Raw genomic sequence first — 21,973 nt, 5'->3', positions numbered from 1 at the left:
GGTATCATTCAAATAAACTCATTGAATTAATTTTTACGATGAATAATTATCATGATAATAGTTCTCGTTTATTGAAGTCAAAATAACAACCAATTTCTTACAGTGCTTTGAAAGTTTGTACCGAAAATTTGAATTGCAATGATAATGTTAACACTGGCGAAGCACAAAATGCTCTTCAGGAGTGACCACATGAACTAATCAAAAGTAAAATTAATAATTTGATGAATGGTTCAATTCCTCCGCTCAGAAAGAGGGGTCTAAAATTTGCCCATTTAAATATTCTAGTTTAATTTCTAAAATTGATGAACTTAGATTACTTCTGAGACATATATCACTTGATGTCATTGGTTTGAATGAGACATTTTGTGATTCCATGATTGATGATTCTGAATTGCATATCGATGACTATGTCCTATTACGTAAAGACCGTACAAGACATGGTGGCGGTGTGGCTGTATATATTTCCAAAAGATTCAACTATAAAATAAGAGACGATTTGAATTCATCTACTTTAGAATGCCTTTGGTTTGAATTGCATTATCCAAATAGGCCTTCCATCCTTGTAGGGGAATTTTACAGACCTCCGAATTCTCACGTCGATTTCTTTGACGAATTAGACAGGACTTTGGACTCTGCTCTCTCGGAACATTATGAGTTGTATTATATTAGGTGATTTCAATTGTAATTATATGCCACTCCAATATGATGTGAATGCCAAAAAAGTTATGTTTTATACAAATATGTACGGACTAAGTCAGTTAATTGATACTGCTACAAGAGTTACAAATACTGCTTCTACTTTAATTGATTTGATATTTGTATCAGACAAAGAACTTTACAGTGAATGGGGAATATTTGAGACTAGCATTAGTGATCATTATTTGGTATATGCTATTCGGGACTTCAGCGCAAAGATCCATCAAAAATCTGAATCTGCGGAATTTCGCTCATTCAAAAATCTTAATGAGGAGGAATTTTATAGTGATTTGAGAAGTGCTCCGTGGCAGGTCATAAAAGATATAGACGACGTTGATGATGCGTGGGATATGTGGTTGACTCTTTTCAATGATGTTATCAACAAGCACATACCTTTGCGCAAAAAGCGGATAAGAAAACATGCATGTCCATGGATATCTGATGAGATTGTTAAGCTCATGACGGAACGTGATAAAGTTCTCAAAGCTGCTAAATCTAACAATAGTGATGATCTTTGGAATACCTATAAATATCTAAAAAAAAAAACAAAGTTACTCATCTCATGAGAATAAGAAAAAAACAGTATAACACTGACCAAATTTTACAAAATCGTAACAACAGTAAGAAAATGTGGAAGAGCTTGAGGGAACTTACGCCTAAATCATCACCCATTTCTCCCAATACCATAAAGGTTGATGATGCAGAAGTATCGGACAACGCAAGTATTGCTGAAGCATTCAACAATTTTTTCATATCTAATGCTACTAAAATTACAAAAGACCTGCAGAGGAATACTTCTCAAATGATATTAGATGAGGACAAAGGCTTTGTTCCATCTCATTCTCAATTTAATTTAAGTATGATAACGAGAGATTTTGTATTGAGACAGATCGAGCTTCTTGGCTTAGATAAAGCAACCGGAGAAGATCACATCGGCTGCAAACTTTTAAAGATGACAAAGAATGTTATTGCAGAATCTCTTTGCGATATTATCAACAAATCCCTGTCTATGGGAGTTGTTCCACGTGAATGGAAAAAGGCTCGGGTAGTACCAATATTTAAAGCAGGAGATATTTCTTCGTTGAATAACTACCGCCCCATCTCAATCTTACCAACAGTGAGTAAAATTATCGAAAGGACCGTACATCAACAACTGAGCGAATTCATGAATGCGAATGATTTACTACACCCTAATCAATCTGGTTTTAGACCATTTCATTCCACATCAACTGCTCTTGCAAAACTTGTGAATCAGTGGTCTTTGAATATAGATAATAATCAAATTTCTGGAGTTGCCTTCATAGATCTTCGGAAGGCATTTGACACTGTAGATCATGACCTACTTTTACATAAATTAAAGTGTATAGGGTGTAGCAAGACGACTGTAGATTGGTTCAAATCCTATTTAAGTGACAGACAGCAAGTGACGCAATTCAAAGGAGCCAAGTCCCACCCTTCAACTATTAAATTGGGTGTACCTCTAGGGTCAATTCTTGGTCCCCTTTTATTTTCAATATATGTCAACAGTCTACCCGAGTGTACTTCAGAAGGTGTTATAGATATGTACGCTGACGATACGACCCTCACTGTCAGTGCTAATGACGCAACAGTTTTAGAAGAAAAGATAACTGTTGCACTAAATAAAGTAATGGGGTGGATTAAGAAAAATCGGCTCGTCCTTAACTCTGACAAAACTTCTGTCATGATTATCGGCTCCCGTGCTAATCTCGGGAAAATTGAAAATTTCAGTATTTCATTAGATGGTAGTCGGATTAAAAGAGTTCAGGTCACTAAATGTTTAGGTGTTTTAATAGATGAAGAACTGAAATGGTCTAAACAAATCGAAAATGTATGTAAACGTACCCAAAAAAAGTGTCTGCATGATAAAGAGAGCGAAGGCCTTTTTGCCCCAACAATCCCTAAAATTACTTTATGATAGTCTAGTGTTACCACAATTTGATTACTGTTCTGTTGTTTGGTCAAACAGATTTCAATCCCGTACAACTAAGCTAGAAAAAATTCAAAAGAGGGCAGCAAGAATAATTTTGGACAAAACATTTGACACACCGTCGGCTGATTTATTCAAAAGTCTTAAATGGATGACACTAGACAAACGTTTTGATTTCAGCCGCGTTATGATGATATATAAATGCGTCCATAACTTAGCACCTTCGTACCTTCAGGTGCACTTAGTTAAGCCTAGTGATGTACATGAACATCATACAAGGCTAATAGACAGTGGAAATCTATGTGTACCAAGATATCGCTCTGATTGTCACAAGTGCAGCCCAATCGTATCCTCTGTACTTGAATGGAACAGGCTAGATCATTCAATTAGATCAGCTTCTTCCATATATTCATTTAAGAGATTGTTTAAGCAAAGTTGCTATTTGTAAGTAACACACGAAATTCATTCTGGGCTTTATCATTCCTGTATAATAGCGTTTTTAATTGTTATTTCAGCATTGTGGTGAACTCTTGCTGTGGCATGTGCTTTTTTATGTTACTTTGCAATGTACAGTATGCTGGTATGTATCTACACTGTATTATGTCATCTTCTTTATATCCGTTTTGCTATGTGTACATATGTTCATCAATATTATTCAGGGCTCCATGGAAGACCACTATTTATTGGTGAATGGACTACCCTGACAAAAGATTAGAAATAAATAAATAAATAAATAAATAAATAAATAAATGAATGCTGTCTCTTAAGCAATTCAAACAGAAAGAGCAAGCACACTAGGGTGTATATGAGGGGCATTTTTCCTCCCACACGAAGGTGATTTTGCATTTTCAGACCTGAAATTCAACGATCTGGTGCAAACTTTTGGTGCAATACTTAGATTTTTTTTTTCCAGCGCCCCCTCCCCCCCCCCCCAAAAAAATAAATGGAAATAAATAGGGCTTTTTAATGGAAGTGTTAAAATCATGGAATTTAGCTCTTATTCCGAGTGTGCATGATCTCTGTGTATGTACAAAGTCTAGTGAGGTAGAGCTTAGGGGGACGGTGTGGGATTCCCCCTCCCACTCAAGGGAGCTTTTGCGTTATTAGAATTGAAATAAAGCGATCTGAAGCATACTTTTTGTGGAAAATTCGGAAATTGTCATTCCCCAAAGTGTAATAAGTCTATAATAGAGGGGACCAAGCAATGGGAGGGTGGGAAGATGCATCTCCCATATTCGAGGGAGCTTTTTTTTTTTTTTTTTTTTTTGAAATTCAACAATCTGGTGCACACTTTTGTTGGAATATCTGGAAATTTGTCAATCTGAGAAGGTGGGAGGGAAGAAGCCCTATTCCCCCTTCCTACACGAGGGAGATTCTATATTTTCTGATTACATTTAGTAAACGTTTTGGTGCACACATTTTGTGGCATATCTGGAAAACTATCTATGTTCAAAGTGGTTTATAGCCACACATTCTGCTTGTATGCATGGGGGCGGGGGGAGGGGACGGGCGAGCAGGGAGAAGGCGTGGGCCAGTGCTATCACCACCCTTCCCGTACGAGGGAGCTTTTGCCTTTTTAAAGTTAAAATTGAGATATCACGTATAAACATATTTGATGGAATATTTGGGAAATTAAAAAAAAAAAACTGATCTGTGATGGGGGAAGTGAGCGAGGAAAGGGTTGGTTAAAAGGGGATATTTCCCCTTGTACATGAAGGAACTTTCGAGTTTTCGTAATATGTGATAAGCCTTGTGCACTTAGAATTATTCAGATTTTTTTTTTGTTTTTTTTGGTAAATCTGAAAAGTGTACCAAGCACGAGAGATTTGGCATTTTTTAATTGAAATTCTGCAATCTGGTGCACACTTTGGATAAGATATTTGGACAAAACGCAAGAAAATTTTCCTCATTTCGGAAATTATTGGGGGACAAAATGACATGTTTGCCCCCCCCCCCCCCCCGTCCTCCAGGATCGACATCCCTGTATACGAGTGGGCTTTTTTATTCTTTGAATACAAGGTAATACAGATGAAAAGTTTTGATTGAAAATTCGGAAAGCTGTCAATCCCCAAAGTAAACTAAAGTGTTTAATGGGAAACAAAGCGGGAAAAGGGTTGATTGAAAGAAGTGTATACCATTTTTTTTTTTTGGAGGGGGGGGGGACCCTAGATATCTCCTCCCATATCACCCACGAAACTTTTGCATTTTTTTAAACTGAAGTAACAGACCTGGTGCATACTTTAAATGAAACATTTTAAAATCTGTCAATCTAAAGCGTATTAAGCAGAAAGGACTGAACGGGGATGGAAGGGGTAGGCCTATCCCCCTCTTAAGCGAGGGGGATTTTGTATTTTCAAAATTGAAATTCAGCCATCTTTGGGTGAAATATTTAGACAGTTTTCTATCAAAAAATTAGAACACTTCCACATCTCGGGAGTTACGAGGAGGAGCAAAATGATGTTTGTCCCCAATACTTTTATGGGGGAACTATCCCCCCCCCCCCCCCATCGACGCCTCTGCATATGAGGGAGCTTTTGTAAGTGAAAGATCTGCTGTACACTCTTTGATAAAATATTAGGAAATACGTCAATCTCAAAAGTCTACAAAGTCTATCGAAAGGGACCCAGTAGCAGAGCTTTTGTATGTTTATGACTGCAATTCAACGATCTGGTGCATTATAGTTCTGGCGGTATTTGGACAATTTTCCATAAAGAAAGTTCGAGATTTGTCCTAATCTCGGGAATTGCTTGGGGACAAATGATATATCTGCCCCCAACATTTCCGTAGGGGCGGAGCAAATGCCACTCCCCCCCCCCCCAAAAAAAAAAAAAAGATTCGACGCCCCTGATCATCCCTATGCCCATAGATGTATCCTCACTGAGTCATCAGTGTCATCATCGTTTCAAGAATGATTCAGGATGGCGGTATAGTTTTTGTTATTGTTTGTTTGTTTGTTTGTTTTCGTACATAATTTGTAGATGGTCCCGAGTTGCTCGCGTCATAGCATGTTTACATGTAGGCCCATACTATTTGACGTTGTCAACGTCTGGACCATACCTTGTGTCGATATTACTTTCTTCGCGAGCGAGCGAAGCGAGCGAGCGCTTGAGAAAATTATGTATATAATTATCCTACAAAATAGAATACTGTTCAGCTCTGTTACCTGTCTGAAGTCGGACGTACGAACGTCATGCAATATGCCAAAATTGATACAATCACATTTCTGCTTCCTCCATTTTTTCCTCAAATTTCAGGGGGAATGATTGTACAGGCCATCCCCCCCCCTCCATTTCGGGGGGGGGGGGGATGCATCCCCCGCCCCCCCCCCCCGGATTTACGCCCATGAAAGAGACTATTTGTTCCACATCAGCGAATACAAAATGCGAGTTACATGGATAATGTTAACAGCATGTTTGTTCAACGACCTGTCTATATGATGCGGTCTATATCAACCCGTAATAAGTTATATAAGCAAGCAATAAAGAATCAAAGTAATAATTTATTTATGAAATACCGGAAATATAGAAATCAATTAACATCAGTAATAAGATTGTCCCGAAAATTGTATTATTCAACTAATATAGAAAAAAATAAGGATAATCTTTTTTCATTGTGGAAAACTGTCAATGCTCTTATGGGAAAGACGGTAAAAGAAACTACCAACTCTATCATCATTGACAATGAGGAAATTACTGATTTTACCACAATTGCCAACTCATTTAATGATTATTTTATATTTATTATACATATTGGTCCCAGTTTAGCATCTAATATGAATTTATGTCATACACATTTTACTGATTATTTACCCAATCCTTGTGAAAATTCATTATTTCTCACGCCTACCAATGATCATGAAATAATCAATGTTGTCCAGAATCTGAAAACAACTAAATCGAGTGGACATGATGGTCTTAGTGTTCATTTATTGAAACAAATAATTTTTTACATTGCAAACCCCCTAACTCACGTATTTAATATGTCTCTTTCAACAGGCATTTCTCCGAACTCATTCAAACTTGCAAAAGTTATTCCTATTCATAAAAAAGATGACTCTAAATTAATGTGCAATTATAGACCAATTTCAGTATTACCAAGTATATCCAAAGTTCTTGAAAAAATTGCGTATAAAAGGTTACATCAGTTTTTACAAACCAATAATTTATTGATACCCAATCAATTTGGATTTAAAAGTGGATATTCTACTGATTATGCAATCGCTCACATGTGTGATAAAATAACTGAAGCTTTTGCTGATAAGAAGCATGTTATAGGTATATACATGTATATGGATTTGTCGAAAGCATTCGACACCATCGACCATGAAGTATTGATATATAAACTTAATACGTATGGAGTCTGAGGTCACGCTCTGCTCTGGTTTATAACTTATTTGCAAAACCGTCAACAGTATGTTAGTTTTCAGTCTTATGAATCACAGAAACTTGATATTAAATGTGGGGAACCTCAAGGCTCCATTTTAGGGCCTCTGTTGTTTTAACATTTATATAAATGATATTATAAGTTCTTCTCCATCTCTGAATTTTATACTGTTTGCTGATGATACATCCATTATTACATCAGATTATGATATAGGGACCCTTGTTAATCGTTTGAACACTGAATTATTGAATATATTGAATTGGTTTAAATCAAACAAGTTATCTTTGAATGTTAACAAGACAAATTTTGTTCATTTTAGAAAACCCTACTCACAGGATCTTAATGTCAATATATCAATTGATGGGGTTTCTCTTTGCGAGAAACAGGTTATTAGATTTTTAGGCATTACAATCGATTCTCATTTGACATGGAACGAACATATATCCTGTCTACAAAGGACCCTATCAAGAAATATTGGCGTACTCTGGAAGTTGAAAGATCTCTTATCAGAACGATATCTGATTATTTCATATAATTCTTCAATTTTGCCTCATATATTGTATTCAAATATTGTATGGGGAAATTGTAGTACATGTATTACTAAACTCAATTCATTGTATTTACTCCAAAAGCGTGCTATTCGCATTATTACTAATTCCATATAATATTTATCTCATACAGATCCTTTATTTCATCGTTTGCATACTTTGAAGCCTCAGGACATCCACATTTTACAAACAGGTATATTCATGTACAAGAACGCAACAAATCAACTTCTCCCTTTATTTCATGATATTTTTCACTTAAATTCGAATATACACACATATCCAACTCGCCGTTCGACAGACTTTCACCTTGTAAACCCCAAAACTGTCTTAGCTCAGAAATCAATTAGACATTACGGTCCCGATGTCTGGAATAACCTACCTGATCAATTAAAACAGTGTACTTCACTTTTTTCCTTTAAAGCTCATTTAAAAAAAGTATTTATTATTGAAATATGTTTCCAGTTAGTAGTCTTTGATCAATGTACTTTTTTCTTATTTTTCTTAAGTCTCAATCAGCCCTGATCCATGCAAAGTGTTTTTTTTTTCGATTTTTCCATTCCCTCCCGTTCCCTTCTTTGATAATGATATTGCATACATTCAGTAAAGCCCATACCTTATCCCCATAATAGGCATGCTACAGCCTTTATTCTCTCTTGCACTGTCACCTGCACACACGACGCACTGTCACTCGCACACACCTACACTTTTATTGTCTACTATACCATGCAGTAGTCAATGGTGCTGCGTGTTGTTGTTTTTTTTTTCTTGTTTTAAAGCGCCAAGTCACTATTTTTCTGTTCTTTTTTTTTTCTTTTTTCTCTAGCAAAATGTGTTTCGTGTATTAAGATTAACAGTTTTATGAGTACATATATAATTGGTGTTGTATTATATTGGTATCACATATTCAGATAGGGCCTCATCCACGTCAAGCTCTGCTTACGATGACGGTCCCCTGTGTTGATTTCTCCTTTGTTAATAGATACAGTATGCCTTAATATGTTATTTTGATTCATATGTCACTTCAGATTAATGTTGTTACGCAAATTATATTTTTTTTTGTATTGATTTGTATGTTATCTGTATCATTCTGTTTTCATTTGCAATTGTATTCGGAGAAAGAAAATGCAGAAATAAACCAAACAAACAAACAAACAAACCTGCCTTCCCGTAGGTCTGAAACAGAGACTTCATCACAAACAAGTTTCTTTCCTCACAACTTAGTTGAACATTCCACTCATCACTTAAGTAACTCTTTTACAGCTTTTGAGTACCATTTCACATACCGTCATATTCTATTGGAAAGGGAGGGATTTGGTTAGTAGGGAGAAAATGCGTTAGTGGGTGTGGCCACTCAGTGGCGGATCCAGAGGGGGGCGCAACCGGCGCACGCCCCCCCCCCCTTTATTTTTCGTTAAAAACAAAAGAAATAAAAAGAAAAAATGAAATGAAACCCGGAAGTGGCACGAGAAATATTAGTCACGCCCCCCCCCCCCCCTTTACAGAATTCCTGGATCCGCCCCTGCCACTTATCTCGCATCGGTACGGTCGACGAATGAGGTCCTCGTCTGCATGTCATTGTCGATCTCGTCAGTGTGGCTAGGGCGCCGTTGAGCGATCTGTTGTCACGGCCCCATTAAACGTGCATTTCGTCACCATCACTGTCCACTTTGTATCAGTCTGACAGGGCGCTTCAACATCTCCGATGACACCAGTTGACTATTGGAGTTCGTAATTGCACTCCAAATTGGCGTAAACCAAAGTTCTGTCTTATCGTGATGCGCAGTTTCTCCTCATATGCTGCTGCTCGCCGATTCAGTCATGACAGTCAGATCCTCATCACATTAACAGCGTAGATCGATGGTGCATTCGGCATCGATAAAGATTTGTTGATTAACTTGGAGTGTGGCATAATGTATCAAGGAAGGGGAGCTCCGAACTCATCTCTGTATTAGTGTCCGTATGACATCCAACGTCATCGTTGTTCTGGATCGTTGTCCCTGAATTTGTCTTTGGATTTCCTTCCTGACCCACTCCACTAAACAGCGTTAAATAATAAGGGGGAGAAATTCTCGCAGGAAAACGACCCTCCAACCCAGAGGGTCATTTATGTTTGGGGATCAGAGGGCAAAAACACGTCATTCCCCGTAATTTGGAATGGGGCTTTGGGGATGAGGAGTGCATGGAACTGACCACTATCGGGGAAAAAATAGCAAATGTCAAACTCATAAATTCCTAAGACCAAAGACTTTTCTTGGGAGAGGAGAATTGACGTAAAAAAGGAAGTCTAGCTGGTAGCAAAAATAAAGGTTTCATAAACTCCAAGAAGGGGAAAAGACTGAGCATGATATTATCAACGTCTATTCTATTCTTTATTATATGTTCTAGTATAGATAGCCATCTGGGCCCCGTTGCAAGAAAGTTGCAATCAATTGCAAATAATTGCTAATTTTGAAACAACCATTCTGATTGGCTCAGGGTCTGCCCTATTAAGAAGACATGCATGCAACAATGATTTTGATTGGCCAGTGACAATCAGTTGCAAGTTGCGTTTAAACGCAAAGTTTCTAGCAACGGGGCCCTGGACTACAATACTTATATCAAAATACTAAGTTCAAAGCTTGAAAAAAAAAATATTTCACTTGTCAGAATTGGATCGTCTTAACCCATTCAAAGGGGACTAGGACCAGTGTTATCTGATCATCTCTCACAGCTTGTATTTGAAGCAATAAGATAAAGTGAATTCAGATGGTTGATCTTCATGACGGCTAGCTGTCATATGAGGAGAATCGAAAGTCGACTCCCATTTTATAACCTTGCTCTATTTCCTTATCGGCCTACTGTCCACATTATCTAATTTAGGTTGTCGGCAAGTCATCCTGATTGTCCTCGTTCATGACTTTACCACTCCTGGTGTAATCCTAGATGTGTTCGCGCTCTCCGGCTACGATTAGCATATTCCGGGTATTTCGCGCTCTTCCTGGGTAATTCCTAGGACACTTCTAGGAATGTCTGCAGTCAGTCCCAGGACAAGCCGATTCGCACACTTTTTCCGCGTCTGACGCGAACAGGACGCCGAAATGACAGAATTTGCTTCCGCAACCCTTCCTAGGCTTGTCCGCGCACCCTAATGGACGTCAGCGCTAAGGCACTGCACTAGTTTCAAAGAAACATACACGTACAAATAACGATTGCGATCCAGATCTCGAGTTTGTGTGTGTGTGTTTTTCAAGCGTTCGCACAACAGAAATACAATGTAGCAGGATAACGATGGCGATCCAAATCTTTAGATTTTTTGCAAATGTTCACACGAACAGAAATATCTCGCTATTTATTGACGCACAGAGTGCGCTTCACTGCGTGCGCCTATTTTTGCTCTGTGTTCTTGAATGTCAAGGTGGTGTGGTGCGCACGCTGTTGTGATGTGCGCTTTGAATGATGGGATTTAAAATCTCGAGATTATATCAAACTTGGTCCAGCGTTCACACGGTCGGGATAATTAAATAAACGCCAGATTTCTTGGGATTTGCATCGCAAAGCTGACCGCGATAATTGCTAAGATTTTTGTGTCCACAGGAGCAAAAATCTCGAGATCTCGATCGCGATGCAAATCCCGAGATTTATATCCCGCTAATTCACGTACGTGTTAATCCATACGCAACTCATGCATAATTCATAATTATGCATTGTATGCAGTAATAAACTATTTCTATTAGTTTGGCCAAATCCTAGGCTTATGAACACTTTATCACTGTCAGGTTGATGTGCTGGCAAGTACTATAAATACATCAATAATAATTCCGTCACTGATGCTTATCTCGATGAATTCAAACCGACATGACTGTTATGACAAACGTCATTTGACCTTTTCTTTTTTTCTGCTCAAGCGCAAAGACGATTTTGCGAAATGGCTTATTCAGTTAGTCGCGAAATGTGCGAAATGTCTTATACAGAAGCTTCTTTGAATAGAGCTACACATGTATGGTGGCTGGTCATGATTTTTTGTTGCAATGATTGGTAGCGAAATATATAAGGGATTTCACGGTTGTGATTTGCGCATGTGCAAAGCAAAGGTCAAATGAGAATGTCTGTGTATTTGCCACTGACTTTAAAACGAAAAGAATCCTCGGGCAACTATGAGAATCTGAATTATGTCAATATGTGTTTCAGACTAAGAACGTACAGGTGTAATTCATTCATCAACACTGTTTAGAAAATTCTCTCCATGCATTTATCAACATTGATTTAATACAAGATGGCATGCTTCAACAAGGAATTCTTGATCACAACATACATGTCCATGTTTTTTGAAAGTCTGTGGTGTAGGGGTCAAATAAGACAGGCGCTAACCATGAACTCCCTTATTCCACAGCACAAGAAAAAAAAAATGCGAACGGATCCCGATAGACCCTCTCGTTGGGTCCTATACCCTTTGCGCTGGTGGCCGCTCTCTATCTTACGTGATGACCTCCTGCGCACTTCTCCTGCAGTTATACTATAAAAGGAGGGCCTTTAACCAAAAAAAAAAATAATAAAAAATAAAACAAAAACCATGCGTAGGAGCATTGTGTATCAACCAACGCACGTACGAATTGGATTTTGCGAACAAAAATTATTGCTGTCGTCGGTGGTTGAACTTGTTGGAAGAAATTAAATAGGCCTAATATCACGATAGCAAAGGAGCTAGCGATGATATTACACTGTCAGTAATGGCAGAAATATAACCATGAGGAATGTTAAAAGTGATAGGCACACAGGATAGAAAGAGAGTGACTAGTGCGACATATTTACCTTCCAGTTTCATCTGGAACTATGAATCCAGAACTATCTGGTTCATTGCCTTCACCCGCCCAGAAGAAAGCATCTGTAACGTGCGATAATAGGGTATATTGAAAAAAAAAAATCTTATTGACTCATGAAAACGATCGCCAAATTCATCTAGTGTTTCAAATAGAATCAGAAATGCGTCTACAATGGCACCACCATCCGTTTCATTTATAATCATGACAAAACTTCTGTTCAACATATAATTTCACTTTCAGAAAGGCTTGAAGAGTCCTAGACACTCAAGAAAAGAACACGTTTAACAACGTTTCATTTCTTATTGCATGGTAAACAGAGAGCTTTAGATTTGCGACGCGCACGTACGACGATTGTGTTGACCGTTCTCCTCTCTCCCTGCGTCGTGTTGCAAAGCAGCTTTAAATGATACGAGGACGCAGCGTATACAAAGTAAAATGGCGCCCCCATGTGATCATTGTATCAAGTAGTTCTCTGCGTCGTGAATTTGGCCCAGAGTCGACCGTAAAAAATCAGACGACGCGAGATCGATTTCGATAAGTAATTTTGCGCATGCGCTGAACAGGTTTTTTTTTTTTTTTCATTCTGGATGTCGAAAATCTAAAGCTCCCTAATAAACACGCCGTCACGCACACACACACAGACAAATAATAATTGTGAATTTATATTGCGCAGTTTCTAAAAGTAACAAAATAAGACAAAAAGCCGAAAATTCGGCCTTCAGCTGTTGTTGTTGTTGTTTTTTTTTCTATCTAGCGCTGCACCTTGCCGCACTATCAACACTAACACCCTCCCTCCCCTTGACAATAAGATCAAAAGTGACTCATACACTTCATTCTTTTAAGGGCAAACTCAAATCTTGTCTCGTACACTCGAATGATATTTCCTAACAAATTGATTATCTAATGTCATTAGGTGTTTCAAAAAAAAAACAATTCCCACTTTTGATCATTAATAGTGCAAAAACTATTCATTCGATAAAACTGTCATTGGTATGAGTAATAGCTGAATAGTGTACAATTTTGTTGAAGATGATTTGAATGTGAAAGCATAAATCAGTTTCATTAAATCTAAGATTGGTTTGAAGTAAGGTTTCAGATTTTGGTCAAAATTTAACCCTCTGTACCAAAATTGAACTTTGCACAGGAACCAATGATGTGTATGTGAGTATGTGCTGACAATGGCCCTGAACAATGGACATGCCTGAACCACCTGTTGACTAGGCGTCAGTCTCGCGCTCCTAGGCACATGAATGCTTAATCAATAATTCATGTGGATTAATTGCCCTCGGTACTGCTAGTCTGAATTCATGCACGGTAAAGGGTAAAATGCATGCACATGGAAAAAGTGAGCACATGTTTCCATGTGCTTGCAATCACCACATTTCATTCCAGCTGGAAATCATTTTCAAATTTTGCTTCACATATCACTAAATTTGGGATATAAATAAGCATAAATGATCTAAAGTTCTTCATTTTAATACAACTGTCTACTAATAGTCTGACAAATTTGTCGCTTTTGGATAAAAAGAGATCATTTTTGGTAAAGAGTTCAGCAGCATTTTTCATTGGGGCGATTTGTTTCACAGTAGATTTATTTAAAGCTCCATACTGCCATATACACAAGTGTATACTCTAGCATGGAACAATGATACACTAAACAGAGACAAATTCAGGCGATTTTGGATGAAGGCAGAGTATCCCCTCTTAGGGATGTGGCATCTCATTTGGGTGATATTTCATATAGCTCAGTTAGGAGAATCCTTAAGCAGGATATTCATCCAATCCCCTATCATCTTCAGGTCCTCCATCATTTAACAACAGGATGATTTGCCCAGAAGGGTTGCATTATGCCGTCATCTTTTAGCGTTTGTTACTCCTCGTAATCTGCCTTATTTTATCATGTCTGATGAAAGTCGATTCCATCTGGATGGGCATGTTGCGACCCATAATGCCATCATCTGGGCAACACCTGACAACAAACCACAACACCATCATACTCAGACAATATTAAATCCTCCCTCAGTCGTTGTGTGATGTGCTATATCTGCCGCTATATGCTGAAAGGTCCGTTTTTCTCTGACGGGAATGTGAATGGAGAAACATATCTCCAAATGCTGCAAGATCAATTTAACAAGTTGATTGTCGGTTGTCTTTATAGACCCCCAAATGCTGATAGTTTGTATATGGATATTATATTTGATACATTAGAAAGGATTATGACGGAAGAAAAAGAACTTATAATTCTAGGGATATGAATTATGATTACAAAAGAAATGATGTAATAAGTGATACCAGTAATCCAATTAATGATATTGAGAATTTATTTATGATGACCCAACTTGTGAGTGAACCAACTAGGGTTACTGAAACCAGTTGTAAATGCCTTGATCATATATTGACTTCTATCCCTGAATATCATGATTTTTGTGGAGTGGCAAAGATCTCCGTAAGTGACCATTATTTGATTTATACATGTGTGGTATTTCATAAGAAAGAGTATGGGCATAATTTGATACATTTTCGTGATTATAGTGAGTTCGATTCTACTCATTTTATTGATGATTTAGAAAAGTGTAATATATTTCATTCAGAAAATGATATGGATGATACCATGGAAATGAAATGGAACAGATGGAAATCTGCATTCATGGACACATGTGATAAGCATGCTCCGATTAAACAATGTAGATTGAAACGTAGACATAATCCATGGATGACACCAGACATTATCAAGTTGATCTATAGAAAAGATTTTTTTTTTTTTTTTTTAAAGAAGTCTGTTTCTGTCAAATCTCCAGAAGTTTTGTCAGAATATCGGCAAGTCAGAAATAAGTTGTCTGAAGAAATTAGATTGAGCAAGAAATTGTATTTTGATAATGTCACTCGAAGGTATTGTAAAAATAGTAAAGTATTATGGAAGGAATTGAATAGAATTCGAGGTGACAATATATAGATGATGACTGGCGGGGGAGGGAACATACCGAATGTTCCACCCGAAGGGTTTGAAATGCTATAGAGGGAGGTTATAAGTCCCGAGACGAAGTCGATGGACTTATAGCCTCCCGAAATAGCATTTCAAACCCTGAGGATGGAACGTTTGGCACATGTTCCCGACAACAAAAGTCATCCTCTGTTATATTATATGGGTTAGTCAAATACGTCAACGTCAACCACCAGCACAACGCACTCGATCGCTCGCGCAGAGCCAAATTCACTGTGCGCGCGCGGGTACTTCTGTCATTTGTTACGTGAAAATGTTTTCCCGTGGGAGAACATTACAAAGTATGTTCTCCCATGGGCGAACATAACGAATGTTCCTCCATCACGTGACTGTGTTTAGCCAATCACTAACCGGTATTTGACTAACCCATTTAATATTAAGCATACCTGGTGAACTTGGTGATAAATTAAACATTTTTTTGTTAATGTTGGTGAAACAATATCCCGATCTTTTCAAGACGATGTTTTTAAATGGTATCACCCGCAGTGCATTCATTCTTTTCAATTCGATAGTATCGACTCAAATAGAATCTTTACATTACTATCGAATCTACCAACAGATAGTAGTATGGATGTGTTAGAAATGGATACAAAACTTTTGCAGATTGCTGCACCAGTGATTTATACGTCTCTTTGTAGTTTGTTTAATGAAAGCCTGTTAACTGCATGGTCAAGTACCTGTAGATTGGAAGAAAGCAAGAACTACACCAGTTTACAAAGGCATGGGTTCAAAAAATGACCCTACCAATTATCGGCCAATCTCTGTAGTTTACCACATCTATCTAAACTCTTGGAGAAAGAGGTCCAAAAACAGTTTTTGAAATATCTCCAGAGTAACGATTTAATCAATATTGATCAATTCGCTTTTCTTCCCGAACATTCAACGCAAACTTGTTTGCATCGTGTTGTGGATGACTGGTACGAAGCGTTTAACAACAATGAATGTGTAGTAGCCTGTTTTCTTGATATATCTAAATGCTTCGATAGTATTGATATGAATATTTTTTGACCAAGCTTAAATGGTATGGAGTTTAAGAATATGAGTATAAATAGTTCTCCAGTTATTTACATGATCGAAGTCAAGCTGTCCGAGCGCATGGATCTTTATCAAAGTTCCGTGATATTAGAGTGGGTGTGCCCCAGGGTAGTATACTATGGCCCCTTCTATTTTTGTTATTCATGAATGATATAACTCAGTGTCTTAGATTTTCACAATGCAATATATATGCGGATGATGTGGTTATTTATACCACTAGTAGGCATGTTGATGAAGCATCCTCACGTCTGCAGTCAGATCTGAATGATTTATATCTTTGGTATACTTAGTAGACTTGCTAAGGGGGTAAACGCTGCATTTTTTAGTACAAAATGTCATACTTGGCACAGATGTTCCCTAGGGCAAATGAAAAATTTTCATCTAAAGAGACAATATGTATCTATGCAAATAAGCCTTAGTTTGCATAATTTATGCAGAAATATATCTAAAAATTATTCAAAAATATATGTGCATCCAGCAGAAATACCTAATTAATTGTTTGAAGTATTCTATAGAGTAAGTGGAAACATTCCTGCAAAAATTGATTTCATACCTATGTAAATAAACATAAAATTTGCATAATCATGCAAGTTATTGTGCAAAAATCTGCATTTTTGAAAGACTTTCTAATCTATTAAGCACTGGATCTTGTAGTACAAAGTTTGAACCTGGGATGGATGTTCCTTGCTGTCAAAACCAAATGATTCATCTAAAGAGACAAACTGTCTCTATGCAAACAACCTGTTATTTGCATAATATGCATATCAAAATCTACAAAACAAACAAAAAGCAATTATGTTACAATGTCTTTTAAATCGCTTTGAACTTAATATCCAAAAAGCTAATAGAATAAGAAAATATTCTCACAACAACACTTTTCAGTTGCTTAAGTTGTTTCCATATTATCTTATCAACTTAGGTATTTTATGCATGAATTATGCTAATAAGTATACAAGACATGAAATTTCGAAACACATTGATCTTTGAAATAATTTTTACTATCAATTTTCCCTCATTGCATAAATGCTTCGCAGGGTGGAAAAGATAGCAATCGATAGTGACACTCTTTAAATATGATAATGCAAATATAACAGTAGGGCCTACATAGGAACAGATGGAAATCGGAACAATATTGCTTACAAAAGGATTGTTTTTCCCCTGCAAACAGCACACAACTGAGGGCATGGTTAGAAATCATTACAAGAAACATTATAGTGAAAGTGTGAATTCTGATTTTCATTGTGTTTTGTAGGCACCCAAGCGAATAAGGGTTTTTTTTTTTATCAAACTGATTATAAACTTGTGTAAATTATGTGGATTATGTGGATTAAGAGTATCTGCACACATTAAGAACTTACAAGCTTGAGTTAGAAACTGTTTCTGAAAAAAAAAAAAGTTCCCTCACTATACTATGAGCTGCTATGGCATGGAAACTATGCTAGGAAATTTATACTCAATAACATTTTGATAAGGCAATACTTTATGCAAAAATTGTTATGTGAACAATATAGGAGATGTTATACTTTAAGTCAAATAATCTTAGTCTCTGACTTAAAATCAGTCAATTTCAACAATAAATCAAAGCAGAAATGATATGTTCGTAGCCATAAAAGAGTATATTAGATGGCCTTTACAATTACTAGGATGTGATTTGTCAACAGATCGTCAAATGCTACTTTTTACGAGGATCGTAAATATCATATTCTCCCTGGTTGTGATTGTTTTCCCTCGGGATAATGTAACTCCCTGGTGGTCAAAGGAATGTTATATTCCACCACATACCAGCTAATACCTGTATAGATGATTATGACCTACATGATCTTGAAGCCTTTTCCAAAAAGAAAATTATGTTAACTGGTTTTGTGTAAAGATGTCAGAGGTTAACAAAAAAAAAAGCACACAAGTAAAAATGTAAAAGGTAAGAATGTCAGAGGTTATATACATGTGTACATCAAAATTAACTTTCATGCGACCCATACATTAAATGCAATGACAGTGATGACTATATCATGTCACTGAATTCCATGTCATTTCCTGCTTATCAAGAGGAAACAAAAACACTTGAGAGGGGAGGGCTTAACATTTTTTTCGACAATCAACAAGGGAATCACTGTCAGGTAGAACATGCACAAATATGTACTAAGTTTCATGATACATGTACCTTGATTCACATTCAAGATATGGAAGAAAAAGTGAAATTTCGTACTGCATATCACTTTCATCAGAACTTTGACCTTTTAGCAGGAAATTTCCCAGAGAATCTCCATTAGGTAATATATGTATATATTAAGTTTCAAGGAAAATCCTACAAGCATTGCAAAAATATGAGGGAAATAGTGAAATTTTGAGGGCCCAATTGACCTTGATCTTTGACCCTTGACCTTTAAAAAATGACCCCTAGATTCCCTAGAGAATCCCTGCCAGTACCAAGTTCCATGAAGACACCTTGAACCATTTGCGAGATACAGAGACAAAAGTGAAATTTTAAAATTTTCACCTGACCTTTGACCTTTGACCTCTTGACCTGAAACTCTCTGAAGAATCTTATTTTGGTATAATAGTGCATGTATGCAGTCACTAAGTTTCAAGAAAATACCTTCAGGCATTGCATAGATATGGGGGAAATAATGAAATTTTAGCATTGACCTTGAACTTTTTGACCTTTGACCTCCTGCCGATGTTGCTCAAATATTGCTTAATTGCCCCATCATACGTCATCCTTGGACCAAGTTTGGTGAAATTTTTAATCCAGTCTTGAGTTATCGCGTAAACTGAAACAAGTCGACCTTGACCATTGACTTCTTTTACATTCGGGTATTAATATGCACAATATGCTAATTAGGTGGTATTTGCATAGAGAAATAGTGTTTTGATATTTCAAACGAGAAATAATGTTTTGATATTACAAACCATTTCCTTTTGACTAAAGGATATGCATACTACTTTGGTAGTTTTTATCATAAAATGCAGTTCTTATACTGTAAGAAAAACTTTAGAAATAATGTTTTTACTTTACTTTCTGTAGTAATTATGTAAATTAGCTAGTAATGATGGTTCAATAATTCATTTTCTCATTTGTTTCATAGAGTGTTTCTAAAGTGTTATATCTATCTAGGAAGAGATTTAAGGGGGGTTTCATTGTTTACAAATCAATATGAATAACTCACATAATTATGCAAATCTTATGTTTATTTACATAGTTATGAAATCGATTTTTGCAGGAATTGTTTTCACATAATCTATAGAATACTTTTACCAAATTGGGTATTTCTGCTAGATGCACATATATTTTTTAAACAATTTTTATATGTATTTTTGCATAAATTGTTCAAATTTAGGCTTATTTGCATAGATACAGATTGTCTCTTTAGATGGAAAAAATCCAATTGTACCGAGGAACATGTGTGACAAATAGGACATTTGTACTATAAAATGCAGCGATCATCCCTTTTTTCGCCCTAAGCAAGCCTACTAACAAGGAATAAGTTAAAGATCAATGCTGATAAAACCAAAGCAATGGTTTTGAGTACTTCCAAAAAATATGATCTGAATATTCTTATTAATGCTGAACGTATAGAGCAAGTTCACAGTATTCGGTACTTAGGTGTCGAAATTGATGATAAGTTATCATGGAATAATCATGTACGACAGTTAACGAAGCAGCTATGTTGTAAAATTTATTTACTACAGAAAATGCGTAAGTTTGTCAATCAAAATGTGTTGAATTTTCTGTATCTCACGCTAATACAACCTTGCATAGATTATGCTTCTTCTGTTTGGGGCCATTGTACTTCTTAATCATTGGATAATTTGTTACGTCTGCAAAAGAGAGCAGCAAGAGTGGTGAAAAGCAGTTATGATTATTTTAATCATAGTCATGGCGCTGATCTTATCAAAGAACTTAAATGGAAATTATTTGAGCAACGGCGAGATTATTTTTGGCAACATTAATGTACAAATGTATATATGGTTTAGCCCCCACTCGTATGGCTAATGAAATAGAAATGGTCTGTGACAGGCATTCTCATAACACTCGTTCAGCCGACTCACTCAATGTGGTCATTTCAAAACCAAATCTTGCATGTTTCAAGAAGTGCTTTCGTTTCTCAGGAGCACAAGTATGGAATTCACTACCAGACACTTTACAAAATGCCCGAACTGTTCAGAATTTTAAGAGTGTATATAAGCAGTTATATTTTTTGTAATGTGTACTTGTTGTTGTGACCATCTCAGCTGCAGATAATCTTTCCTGTTGTTTTTATTCTACTATTGAAAATTGTTTATTTATTTTTTTTTGTAACCTCTTTCTGCGAGAGACTGCGAGGGAATATTATCATGTTTCTTATGCTTGTTAATCTTATGATTATTCTTTGGTGTATGTGTGTGGGTGTGTGTGTGTGAGTGTGTGTGTGTGAGTGTGTGGGTGTGCGTGTGTGTGTGTGAGCGAGAGAGTGGGTGGATATGTGTACTCTATACTGTGTGTGCTGAATTGCGTATTACTCCCTTTTAAAAGAGTGACATTATTGTATGCCGGCATTTATGCCAACATGTTTTCTGATGCTAGGTTCAGATCTTTTCTTTGTCTTTCTCTGCAGTCTTCTCGCCAAAGGAGTTGCAAAAATGATTTTGAAAATATGAATTTTATGTTATTGATAATTAACTATTTAACTGATTTGATATTTCAATTACTGCAGCTGATTTGGATTTTACACTGTATACTGATGACAATTCATTGTAATGATTAAATTTTTGTTAGTATTTTTATGTTTTATCTCAGGACCTTGATGAAAAACAGCTCATGCTGATCAAACAATCCTGAATAAATATGTTTCAATAAAATAACAAATAAAATAAAATAATCATCACTATCATTTACATCATCATTATCACTATCATTGTCATTATCATCATTATCAAGGACAACATCAATATTCCTATCCCTTGAATGACTTAAATCACTTCGCGATACTTTGATTGCTTTAAAATCCATTAGAATGACATCTCAGTGAAGTGACTTTACACAGATACTGCCAGACGCTGAACAAAGACTAGTTATGATAGTGGAATTTCTCATGAATAAATAATGAAGCATTCAAACCCTGGCCATTGTTCAGGACCATTGTCAGGGTGTTAACCACACCCTCCCATATACACCCATTGACCCCTGTGCAAAGTGAAAGTCTTGTACAGAGGGTTGAAAATAGAGCAAAATCTGGAACCTAACTGTGAAATTAATCATGGATTTCATGAAACTGGTTTATGCTTTCATAATTAAACCACCTCCAACAAAATTGCACACTATTCAGCTATTACTCATTTCAATGACAGTTTTATCAGATGAATAGTTTTTGAACTATTAATGATCAAATGTGGGAAATGTTTTTTGAAACACCTAGTATCTTAAGTATTAGCCATTCCATTTCAGGCGTATATACATATTGTAAACGTGTCATTCCATCTCAGGAAGTTCACGTTTCAGATCATTATGACTACTCTCCGTATACCAGTTTTGAATGTTGCTTAATTTGTCTTTTTGAACGGCAGGTACATGTGATTCTCCAGT

This window comes from Diadema setosum, chromosome 18 (assembly GCF_964275005.1).
Source record: "Diadema setosum chromosome 18, eeDiaSeto1, whole genome shotgun sequence".
Classification (NCBI taxonomy): domain Eukaryota; kingdom Metazoa; phylum Echinodermata; class Echinoidea; order Diadematoida; family Diadematidae; genus Diadema; species Diadema setosum.
The sequence above is the reverse complement of the archived record's forward strand: the minus strand, read 5'-3'. Positions refer to the sequence as shown.